Source organism: Eptatretus burgeri, chromosome 6 (assembly GCF_056783735.1).
Source record: "Eptatretus burgeri isolate ZD-2024b chromosome 6, Ebu_testis_v1, whole genome shotgun sequence".
Taxonomy (NCBI): Eukaryota; Metazoa; Chordata; class Myxini; order Myxiniformes; family Myxinidae; genus Eptatretus; species Eptatretus burgeri.
In genome coordinates, this window is record NC_140966.1 from 18974841 (window position 1) to 18987340 (window position 12500).

Genomic DNA, 12500 nt, shown 5'->3' on the forward strand with positions numbered 1-12500 from the left:
TAAAAGTACTGACCTGTACGTATGTTGATTTAGCTGTCACATAGCATTATTGTACTCTCAATTCTGAACATTTTGATACCAAATATGTATGAATGGGGTGCTTATCAAAATTATGTCAAATTATGTGATTTTTGGAAATGGTCAAATAATTTGGATGGGGGTATCATTCAAATGTAAATCTTTCATAGACTGGACAAGAAATATAGAAATGTTCCTGAGATGTCCCTTTTTCAAATTAAACCTGTTGTAGTTTTGTGTACAGCCGGTTGATTACACTCGTAAAGGCCCAGTCACACCTTGACGTTTTAGCCAGCAATGGCAGCGTATCAAAATGTATGCAAAATGCTGGCTTACGCTGAACTTTTGATGTTTTCAAAAAAGATTCAGACGTATTCAAAACGAGTTGGTCGTATGCATAACATATTAGTAATGGACACAGAACATTTCGTGTCTTACAGTTATAGATAACTTATACCAACGAATGCTTAGCCTGTTGTCGGCGTTCACAACCTATGCCCAACGATAGTCTAACTTATGCAGAGCGCGCTGCACGTATCGCCGACAATCACATGGCGTAGCCTATTAAAAGGCTGCCGCACAATTATTCAAATCATAACCGCCGGAGAAAGGGAAGTGTCAACATCGCAAGCACACCTTGACGTTTTAGCCAGCTTATGCCGATTTTTGAAAAAATTGTCTAAAACGCTGGCGCACGTCGAATACGGTATGGGTAAGTTTGGTGTACGTGAATAGAACGCTAAAGTACGCTATCATACGTCGTAGTAAGTGGAGTACGTCTTGAAATTTTAAACGTGTTAAAAATTTTATGATGTACTTGCCGTATGCCTCACACGTTCCGCATGTGATGGGAATAAGTTGTACACACAATATGCGATCGTTGGCACACGTCGACAAAAGTTACTTGTAAGTTACTCATAAGTCGAAACACGTCGAGGTAATGGTTAGCGTCAGTGTTCCAGACTCCATGTTTTTGGGGGTTTTTTTTCTTCGGTATGACGGTGATGTTGACACTTCTATTTCTAGTGCGGTTATAATATAACATAATGAATAGGCTGCCGCTCAACGATTTAAATCATAACCGCACTAGAAATCGAAGTGTCAACATCACCGTCATACCAAAGAAAAAAAAACCAAAAAAAACAGGGAGTCTGGAACACTGACGCTAACCATGACCTTGACGCGTTTCGACTTATGAGTATCTTACAAGTAACGTGTGTGGACGTGTGTCAACGATCGCGTAACGTGCCTACAACACGTTACTCATAGGTTAGAAATAAGTTTCGGGTACGCTAAATATTACCTCGACGTGTTTCGACTTATGATGAACTTACAAGTAACGTGTGTCGACGTGTGTCAATGATCGCATAACGTGCCTACAACTTATGGCCAGCGTAGCGGAACTTGTGAGTCAAACGCTGGCATAAGTCGTAAAATTTCAAGCATGCTAAAATTTGAGGACAACCGCAAAGTACAACGATGAAAGCCAGCGTACTATGACGTATGGCAGTGTTTTTCAGCGTGCTCTCAATGTTTCCAAAACTTACCCATAACGTATTGGACGTGTGCCGGCGTTTTAGACAATTTTTTCAAAAATTGGCATAAGCTGGCTAAAACGTCAAGGTGTGACTGGGCCTTAAAATATGGCCCTTTTCTGAGGTCTACTTTTGGCAGAAATCACTCCCACACACTTCTGAGTGGCATCACCATCTTCTGCCCCAAACTAGACTTACGATGTCCGGTCATAGCTTAAGAAATTCCCAACAATTACACACATCTCAAATAAGAAATCAAAGATGTTTACAAACAATCTCCTGTTCAGTTTATGACAGTTGTTCAATGCTCATCTTTCGATTATTGTTTTTACTTATTACAATACATTATTCATTTTTTGAAATAAAATTTGCCTGTTGGACTGTGGACAGAGGTTATGTTTTCAACCCAATCTGTCTGTCCATCTGTCTTTGAGCAGGACATCTCAAAAAATTGACGACAGATTCAGACGAAACTTGGTGGACAGGTTGGGTGTGTTACAAGGATGAATTGATTCGATTGTGGTGAAGATCCAAATCCGGATCCAGACTCGAGAATTAAAAAAAATTTCAGTGATTCTTTTTCACAAAGTTGTGGATGAGTCATGACAAAACTAGACGGATAAATTGGTTAGGTGATGAGAATAAGCTGAATCGATTTTGGTTCAGGTATAGATCTAGTTCTGGCCCATCAGTGGAATACAAAACGTAAACTGTTCAGCCTGGCAGAGGTATGCACTACACCAAGTGCCGTTCCAGTTACCCTGTGCAGGGAAAGCGAAAAGTGGGGTTAAGCAATTGGTTAAGGTCTGTCTGTAAGTCTGATCAGTTTATAAGTTTATGATTGTCAAGGAACACCTTATTTACATCAAATGTTTTATTTTGAACACAAATCGGAACATGAATAGAAAGACAAGAGTTTCAAATTCATCCCGATCACACATGCGCAGAGAGGATTGAGATAATTTCTTTCCTCTGTCTGTCTGTCTGGCAGTCAAAGAAATTTAAAATTATTTCAAACAGGAAACTTACTGCTTATAAGGACGTCATAAAGGACACATACGACAGGCATGGAGAACTAATGCAACGTGTTAAATGGAGTTATGTAATAGACACTGGGTAAAATGGCGGTAAAACCTGGAATTAATTTTATTTTATACGCCTTAAACCTTTATTTAAATTGAATTATACACTTGAAGACTATAAAACAAATTGCTTCATAATACATCTAAGACCAGGCAATATGTTGACACACACATGTATATATATATGTATATATATATATATATATATATATATATATATATATATATATATATATATATATATATATATATATATATATATATATATATATATATAAATACACCTGTAGCATAAGAGGGCGTGGCATGTTTTTTCAAGGTGAAGAGGAGGTGGCCATTATGAGTATGTATGTACCGATCATCTCCATCAACTTGTCTTTATTGTTGCAATCATCAAAATCACATTAGTGGATGAAGTTATTAAATCGATCTATTTATTACTAAAACTCTCATTATGTATGTATGTATGTATGTAGTCAAAACGGTGCACGATAGCGCAAATATTTTAGGGCGACCTTCTTCACCGTTCTGCTGCGGTGTGCAGTATCAAGTTTCGTTCAACCCAGGAAAAGAAAAAGATTATTAAAAAATCAATTCCCGATTCACTCAAGTACTCTTCGGGAGAATTTGATCAATGCAAACAACCTCAGCGGTATAGTTCGCTGGAGCTATCTTTTTGTTTTTTTCTTGAAATGATTTATTAAAAAATCTCAAACATTTAGTATAGACAAAGAACGACTTATTTTTAAGCATAAAATAAACATCGCCATTTTGATCCAATACTTCCTTGTTCATTAATAAATAAAATAGCCCTTATTCCAATGACGTCACCGGTCACGTGACTGTGGCAGCTCCGCCATATTGAGTGGCAAGAAAGTATACCGTGTCTATAACAACCGATAGTCTCCACTTCAACCACACCATTATTTCCAAGCAAGCCAGTGGCGTATCTAGAGGGAGGGTTGCAACCCCCCCCCCCTTCAGCTGCTGAGTACCCCTCACTCAACCCCTCCTTCCATCAACCATCCCTCCCTCCCTCAACCCTTACCTCCTTCAACCCCCCCCCCCCTTGTATGGGCTTCGCACTGTTGGCACTCGCACGGGTATATTGCCACCCACCCACCTTGCCTCAAAGCCAAAAATGTCAACCCCCCCCCACCTTGCCTGAGACCTAGATCCGCCCCTGCAAGCGATTTTTTTTTTTTTCTGCAAATGGGTAAGAGTTGTTGTGCCCCGGGATGTACTCTGCGATATACTAAAGGCTCTGGAGTGCAGTTTTACCGCTTTCCCGCTGAAGTAGACAGACAAAATCTTTGGATATCGGTTCTGAGAAGAGAAAGATGGTGACCTGGTGAACCTGACTGGTTGTGTCGCCTTCATTTTGTCTCTGGTATGTAACTAATTTCTGATATGATATTTCAGTAGTTGGTATTAAATAGCTGGTGGTTACAAAATATTGTCTGATTTGTATCATTAAAATGCATTCTATTCCTTATTTTATTGACAGAATGAGATAGGCTAGATCGCCTGTCTAACGCGCAGTTCTGAGTTGTTTCCTCGAAACTGGTGTTATTGCTATTACATCGCAGATTCAATTAAATAGTTTTTTTTAAATAGCATTTTAGACATTTAAAAAAAAAAAAAATCAGTGGAACATTTTTGCTTCAGAAAGTCGCATCAATATGTATAATACATAAAAAACTAGCACTTGGAAATATCCACAGCAGCGTGGCATTACACCGTATGTTTGTCATGGAAAAAATATAATGTATCTGTAAGCAAACTGACGAACAAAGATTTTCTACAAACTTAGCATTGAGACAAGAGCTTCACTTGAAATTAACTTGTGGCAGCAGTCAGGTTAAAAGAAAGTGATGCTGGTTGCTGAACAAAACAAGCAACAACGAATACAATAATAGTGAAACGAAAGAAAACAGGCTTCCCTTTACCCTCATGATAATACAGTTCTTGTCAGCTTTCGTCGAGATTATGTCACTAACAAACCTGGCGACATAATACGAGTAAGCGTCCATACTCTTGAAGGCTTTCAGGCTGGCTTGAGTGCAAGGACTCGGCATTTCAACAAGGTAAACATAGATGTCAGGGAAAACGATTTGTGGCCAAAATTTCCTTTCTGTTGTCGATTTATCCTTTGAAATAATATAAGGATCTTCACCAAGACCACACAGCTTCAGTTTTTCGCAGAACCTCTTCTTAGAAATACCATCTAATCCATGGAAATAGCCCAGAAGTTCGCGTGACACGTGCGTGGTAGCCATGATTTTTTGCCACTCAATATGGCGGAGCCTTACCTTCCGCTGTGACGTCACTCGCTTAGTGCATAGGGTCAATTGTGTTTAGAAGATGACACCCAATGATTTCTTGGACTTCCTTTTCTCCATGTTTTTTTTTCACATTGACGCACAATATCAAGTTTCGTTCAAATTGGGCAACTAAAATAATTATTTTAAAAAAATCAATTCCCGATTCAGTCAAGTACTCTTCGGGATTATTTGATCAATGCAAACAACCTCAGCAGTATAGTTCGCTGGAGCTATTTTTTTTGAAATGATTTATTTTGTTCATCGACTGCTGTCACAACGGCAACCCAACGGGTTCACGGGTCTAGTGATTACTAAAGGTATGTTTCATGATCTTAATAACTTCAGAAAATAAACTTTATTTTATGTCCTTCAAAGAAGAAAATAATATAAGTCTAGCATCGGCTTAATGGTTTCGGTGGCAGCTATAAGATCTTAGGACCTTGAGTTTGAACCGCTGTTGTGCCATTACACAACACCAGGTGGGTTGATTCAGCTTGTGATCCTTCCAAGGTTGACAAAAAGAGTACCAGTTGACTGGAAATAGAGGGTGGGGGGGGCACTGCATTAGTAGCACAGCTTTGTTCTCAATAATGATGTTCTCTGAAATAACAATAATAATAATAATAACTCAAGAAAATAAACTTTATTTTATGTTCTTAATAACTCTTTTATTCATGAAAATAAACAGCACAAAAACAATGCACAAATATGTTAATTAAAAGGTTCAGTTGGGATAGATTTAAAGTTGAAGTCGCTAGCCCTATTTTCCCCATTACCCCTTAATTTGTGGATTTGCGGTTCACAGGGATATTCAAGAATGTAACCTTGGTGAGGCCCTCCTGTATATAAACTTAAACACTGCGTGCAATGTCGTGTTCTATGAACTCTCTAGTTTCATGATGTGATTAATTATTTTTTATTTTCACTCGTTTTATATTTTAGATCAATGCTATTTTATTTTGTTTTACCTTGATAAATGAATTTTTTTTACTCCGCAGACTACTTGTTCTGCATATTTTAGAATCAAACCGAAATATGATTTGATTTGATCATTAACTGGTGGTTCAGGTGTGAACACAAACAGGCCAACCATAACTAATTAATTTTCCACACATCCATGCATGGGTGATTATTCTGTGATTAAATTTTCTTGCAACGTTAGTCAAAATTGGTGACTCATAGCATGGTTTTCAAATCATGGTAATAGGTAATAAAGGATAGCCAGGATCACTAATAATAAATGGCTTTTCATATCTTCCATAAATTTCTGCCTAGCATTATTAGGGAATTCCATTAGTGCCTCAAGTTTATCAAAAAATGTTTCATGTTCACGCAAACATTTGCACTGCATCAGAATGAATATTTTTTTTCTGAGTAAAGAATTGGAAAGTTATTTCAAAAGTATTTGATTAAAAAAAAAAAGATAGAAAGCCAGTCATAATTGGTACTTGATGAATATAAATAAACATGTAACATTCCCCTTTAAATTATTTCCTTAAAAACAGGGGCCAAGTTCAACATATTTTTTTTATCCTGTATGATTTTATACGTCTTGCAACTTAACCCACTTTTAGATGTTCGTTATATCTTTACAAGGCTGGATTATTTTACCAATAATACTAATAACTATGATTTATTTTCCTGTCATTGCTTTGTCCTGGTATTAAGTGTTAAATATTGCGTTTCCCTCCAGTCTTTCAAGAGTGCCATCCATCATCATCTCACGTTTCCTCTCAGACACACCTCTGATTTCTTATACCCAAGCTGACCTCCTCTCCCACTTCTTGATCTTCTCCCTTTTACATTCCTGCCACTGCGACTGGCAGCAGGATAGTCTAGGACTCTAGAGGTATGTACAATTGCCTTTGAGCTGTTTAGCCCGAGTTGGAATCTCGACCCAGCTCCAAACTGTCACTCTGGTGCTTTATATTCTGGGCGATGCATCATTGGTCCCTCGATAGGATGTTAAGCTGTAGAACCCATCTGTCAGGGTTGTTTGTTGGTGGATGGTAAAGAACCCATTGTGTCTTTTGCAAAGAGTAGACAATTTACTGCTGGCACCCAGAACAAATTGCAAATTCCTGCCGCATTCACTTGAATGTCATGCCTTGCCATCCAGTCCCTGAAAGACTCGGGCTATAAACGTTCCACGGACGACTTCCCAAGAAGTTGGGAATAATTGGGGCCATTAAATACGTAGCAGTTTTCCACTCTTGCCAATAAATGATTCGTTGGCACTGTGTCCACGCATTTTGGTTCGCCTGTTTCCTTTTACCTCGTTGTTATTCTGCCAACCTGTTGCCCTCTGTTGTTTAGCTCCAACACAAGACTAAACCTGTATATATAAAAAAAACTTGCCTCTTTTACAAGATAATTTCTTGAAAGCTGAAATATTTTTGCTCTTAATGCAAGCAGTTTGGCTGTATTTTTTCTTTGTTATATCAATACTGTGCAATACTTCTGAATAATGCTTTTTATTATGCTTTAATTAATTTCATATCAATAATTTCAATATAACTTTATAAAATTCACTATGATCAAAAAACGAATTTTAATACAAATAATTGCAAAATTTGTTGCCTCAGGTTTCCAAACTTGGATAATAGGACTGAAAGGGGGAATAATTGTTTTCACAACTGTCTGCTGACCTCGTAAAGCAAGTGGCCTTTTGATCAAAGTTACTCTCAATTGAAGATGTTCCACATGTGCAAAATTGGCGGCACAAGGCAGATCACAGTATGATCAAGAGCTGCATAATTGAGTTTTTACTTGTTGATATTGATGAACACAATGAGCTTTCATAATTAATGTTAACCAGCGAAAATGATCTTGCATATTTCGGTGTGTAAGGCATGGCACTTGGAATCCGAACGGTCACGAGTTGCAAGCAGAAAAAAATACCCACAGTTCCACCAAACAATGATTAAAATTACTTGTTTTACATGTGGATTTTCATATGGATATACAAGTGCTTTGAAAAATGAACAAAACAAAAAAAAAAGGAGATAGAAGTGGGTTGGGATCTCCATCCAGCAAGATTTGGGAAGTAATATAGTTATCTTTGAACATAAGTCTGGTGTTGGCGGTGGTTAGGGCAGTGGCTTTTTTTCCAAAAGGTCCTGAGTTCAAGCCCTGTTGGGCCACTGAATTAATACACCAGGGGGTTGACTCAGCCTGTCATCTTTCCGAGGTCGGCGAAATGAGTACCAGTGTACTGGGCCAGTGTATACCCCGGTTAAAATAGGTGTACCATATCCCTGTGTCGTAAGAGGCGACCAGGGTTGCGTCAGGAAGGGCATCCGGCGTAAAACATGTGCCAAATCATTATGCGGATCATACTGATGATCCGCTGTGGCGACCCCTAACGGGAGCAGCCGAAAGAAGAAGAAGAAGATAGTTATCTTTGAACATAATCAGGATCTACTCTGACCAATATATCAGATTGGTATTATTTTAGCCCTTATCGGTTTAAAATCTCAGTGATGCTTTATACTAATTGATTGGAGTAACATATTTGAAATACACCCCATTATTGCTTTGCCTTGACATACCAGCTGAGTCAACAAACACCGTTTAGTGTGAAACCGCATCATTTTGCATAAATCATCTAAATTGTTATTTTAGTGCAAGATGGAAGAAATAATAAATTTTCAACAAGAGAGCATTGGCGAGTTTGTCATGCACAATTTTGAAAATGTTTGAGAAAATAATATTGTTACACCAGGTTAATTTGGTCGCTGCGGAATCGTCAACAGAATAGCTGAGCAATGTTGTTGACATTCCGCGCTCGAGGCATATAAGCGCAGACCCAATCTGCCCATTGAAGAATTAATAAGCCAATTTCCTAAGCACTATGGAATCCGTTTCCGATGACTGGACAGGTTTTCATCAACCAGGTGTTTATTCACAGAGGAAATGGGTTAAAGGGAAGAAAGCGTGGCCACTTATCGACGATCACGATTAAATAAAGAAATTACAACGGGCCGCAAAACCATGACAGCCTTAGCAATTCCATATTATCTCATTAATTCTTGGAAAACGTGAGACTCAAAAGGGAAAGACAAGACAAAGAAACCTGGCCTGCGCATCTCTTCTAATGCAAGTGGTGGTGGTTTGTCATTCACGTCGGTTCCACAGGACTTGACAGTGGAGATAGCCCAACAATGGTTGGCTGCATGTTTAACCTGAGCGAGTTATGTTTAACCCCCAATCTTCAGCGACACTCATAATGGTATCAGCTTTCGAACCCGAGGTGCGACTAGTGAAATTGTAGAATTTTTATTGCGTTAGGAAGTTTTTTAAAAAAAATAACCAACCACCACAATGTTGAGCCAGAACGAGCAGAACCAGGAGGGGTAACACTGGCAGGATACCACTGTGACCCAATTGGACATAGAAGTGTGGAAGGACCACTAGAGGGTGCAGTGGAGTCATCTCTTCTGCACGGTAGCCATGAAACCCCAATAAACCCAGAAACCCCCAGAAGCAGCAGGCCATAGTCACTGCAGCAGTGGTGGGATAGCCCTGAGATAATGGTTCTGCCGGCGCAGATGATGGAAAAAATTTATGCAGGCCACATTGAGCTGAAGACTGTGCTAGCGGCTGTCCATGAGGAGGTTAAAGGGTTAGCAAAGGAAGTAGTGCAGTTAAAACAGGAACAAAATGAGCTAAGTAAAGAAATCAAAGGAAACCTGGGAATGATAAGGAAGTTAAAGTGGGAGAACAGAAATTGGAGGAGGCCCAGAGGGGCGTAAAAGGGGAAATGCTCGTAAATGCCATAACAATAAAAAAAGGACTGTGCAAAGAAAAGCATGGAGGTAGCAAAGAAGATCGAGGAGATGTGACAGATTATGGAGGCAAAGAGGCAGGAGATAGACAAGCGGATAGACTGATAGAGAGAGGGAAGATGGCAGTATAATGGGAGTTACTAGGAGCAAAGAAGTGGTAGAGGGGGTAAAAGAAGAGTTACAGAAAACCATGGTAGAGGTACAGAAGACTAGGAGAGAGGGGGGAGTTAGAAAGAATGGATAAAGAGGTGGAAGGAATAGGAGAAGGAGGTTAAGCAATGTGTGGTGGAGGTGAGAAATGAGGCGGTGGTGACATTGCAGGGACAAAAACAGAGGCTAAAAAGCTCTAGAAGTGAGAGATGAAGGGGTGACAAAGGAAGAGGTGAGAAGGTATGTGGAGAGTCGTGCCAAAGGGTGCAGGAGGAGATACGATAGCTGCAGCAGGTAAGGACTCCAATCTCCCGTGCCAGGTGTGGAGAGGAAAGCAAGTGTCTGAAATGTGTGGGGGCTGGGAGGCATGCCCAACGGAGAGGGAGCAGGTGAAATGCAAACATTGACAGGGAGCATGGCAGCTAGTCGGACTAACAGGTGTAAGCCTACACTCTTGGAGGGGATGTGGAGTTTCTCGGGAATTGAGCCTTGCGATAGCTCTACAAAGAGCGATGTTCGGGGCTCGGCTTCAGGATCTTGGGGGGTAACTCTGGTGCCTTATGATGGCAAAAGTGATCTGGGGGTGGGGGCCCTGGTGCAGTCTTACTGCATGGTGCTGGGAACGGCTGTAAACAGGATGAAGGTGGGGTATATTTGGTGGCAGCATTGCATGGCTCAGTGACAGTGGTCTTGACGACCATGCCTGATGGCCCGGCGGTTTTGATAGACAGCATTTCTGTCCTGCAAAGCCGGTTTTGCAGAGAACAGCAGAGTGAGCTTGTTAAAGCTCAGCTCATGGTGAGAAAAAGAAAGCCCAACAAATCAATAGGGGAATTTATGAGTGACATTCTCTTTGTGGTGAGAATCATGCACTTGGACATAGCAGCATCCACTCTGGAGAGCTTGACATGAGACAACTTTATCCAGGCCATGCCGGACCCGGACCTGAGGGAACAGCTGTTGGTGTGGCATCCGACCACCATAGGTGAGGCAGCTGACACCGCAATGGATTGAGAATAGTGAAGGGAGTTGTACTCCATGGTCAGACCCCAAAGTTGCTCCTTCTTTTGAGTTCAGCTTCAGGAGAGGCTGAAGGAGGAAGGTGAGGGTAGTGTTGTGGGAATTATATTTAAGGGTTAATAAAACTGTTTAGTGGGATGATAGTTGTGTTTTTTAGCATTTGTTTAGATAAGTGTGGTGCAAATTTGTGCAATAGATGTGTTCCATATGTACAGTGAGATGTTTGTTTTCCCTACACTACTGTTTTGTACTCTACTATTCAAACCTCTGGCTATAAGTTTTTAATGTTCTTATCCTCCGTCTACATGTCTTTACAAAGTGCACATGAGAGCTTTGCAGCTCATGGCATGACAATGTGCATGTGTGGTGAATTTGCGTTGAAATAGGCAGCCATTCGCCTCACCGCAGAGGCTGATGATGTACGGGGCAAATCTGCGTTGAATAAGTGTGCAGTTAGCATCACTATGAGAGCTCATGGAGCCCATCGCGAGGCTTATCAGTTGATTTCACGTGCGTTTACGTTAACGTAGCTGCTTGGGAAGAGAGACAGCCATTTGGAGGAACAAAGCAGCGACCAAAGCAGCAAATGGACTTGTACACTACCCAGGTATAATGATCTGATTTGGTCTGATTTCCAAAATTATAATTTTTCTGTACTTTGCGGCATCATGGATGGAGCAATGTTCGACCGCCTCCTCGGAATGGCAGCAAACCGAGCGACGGCAACATGCGAGTACAACACACACACACACACACACACACACACACACACACACACACACACACACACACACACACACACACACACACACACACACACACACACACACACACACACACACACACACACACACACACACACACACACACACACACAGTTTGGCCTCATGCTTTTGCAGTCCTGCATTTTGTAAATTACGCAAGATAGTTAATATTTTTTTTACAATTTTTCCTCGAGACAGAAAAAACGGTTTTGTCCCGCAACTTTTGCCTGCAACTCTTCAAAGCACAAAGAGGCAATTTTTCAAATCCCACCCTTCATTTGACCTGCAGCATAAAGCACCCATTATGTACCTTGCAGACTATATGCACTTTGGAGTGCAACTCAGTGAACACAAGCAGTGTGTCATGCCAAAGTTCACGCAGCCCCTCGAAGACAGCCGGCGCTCTCCCCCAGGTACTCCACGGAGCCAGAAATCCACTGGAAGGTAATTTTCCAACTGCAGGTCTCACGCTGAGGTTAGGCAGGCGATTTTGAAAAGGACATCAATCATCAGTCATACTGACATGTCTGTTCCCTTGGTGTATCATTTGCTCGGATGTCATTTCACCAAGCCTTGTATTAATAATCGCACACATCCTGATATATTTATATGTCTAAACAACTGGGCAGAGATTAAACGAAAGTAGAATTTCAAAATACTTATTGAATATAGATTACCATGGTAATACTTGAGCCTTTGGTTCACACATCATGTTGTTCCTGCATGATAAAAAAAAAAATAGACATTTTATTTATAAAGGCGCAGATTGTACTGGACTGGAGTAATGTATTTACAAAGAAAAGAATGATGTCACGATTAA

The 12500-nt window shown here is 40.4% G+C and overlaps 1 long non-coding RNA gene across 1 annotated transcript in view; it reads right to left on the minus strand.

Moving 5' to 3' along the window:
* Window positions 1–5346: 5346 nt before the first annotated feature.
* LOC147024366 (uncharacterized) overlaps window positions 5347–12500 on the minus strand; it is a 7312-nt gene continuing 158 nt past the window's right edge. Inside the window, exons 1-3 of the long non-coding RNA XR_015058818.1 lie at window positions 12358–12500; window positions 11991–12150; window positions 5347–5493 (exon numbers count right to left, since the gene is read on the minus strand). The exon at window positions 12358–12500 is cut by the window's right edge and continues 158 nt beyond it. This is a non-coding gene — a long non-coding RNA (uncharacterized LOC147024366). The remainder of the gene's footprint in view (window positions 5494–11990; window positions 12151–12357) is intronic.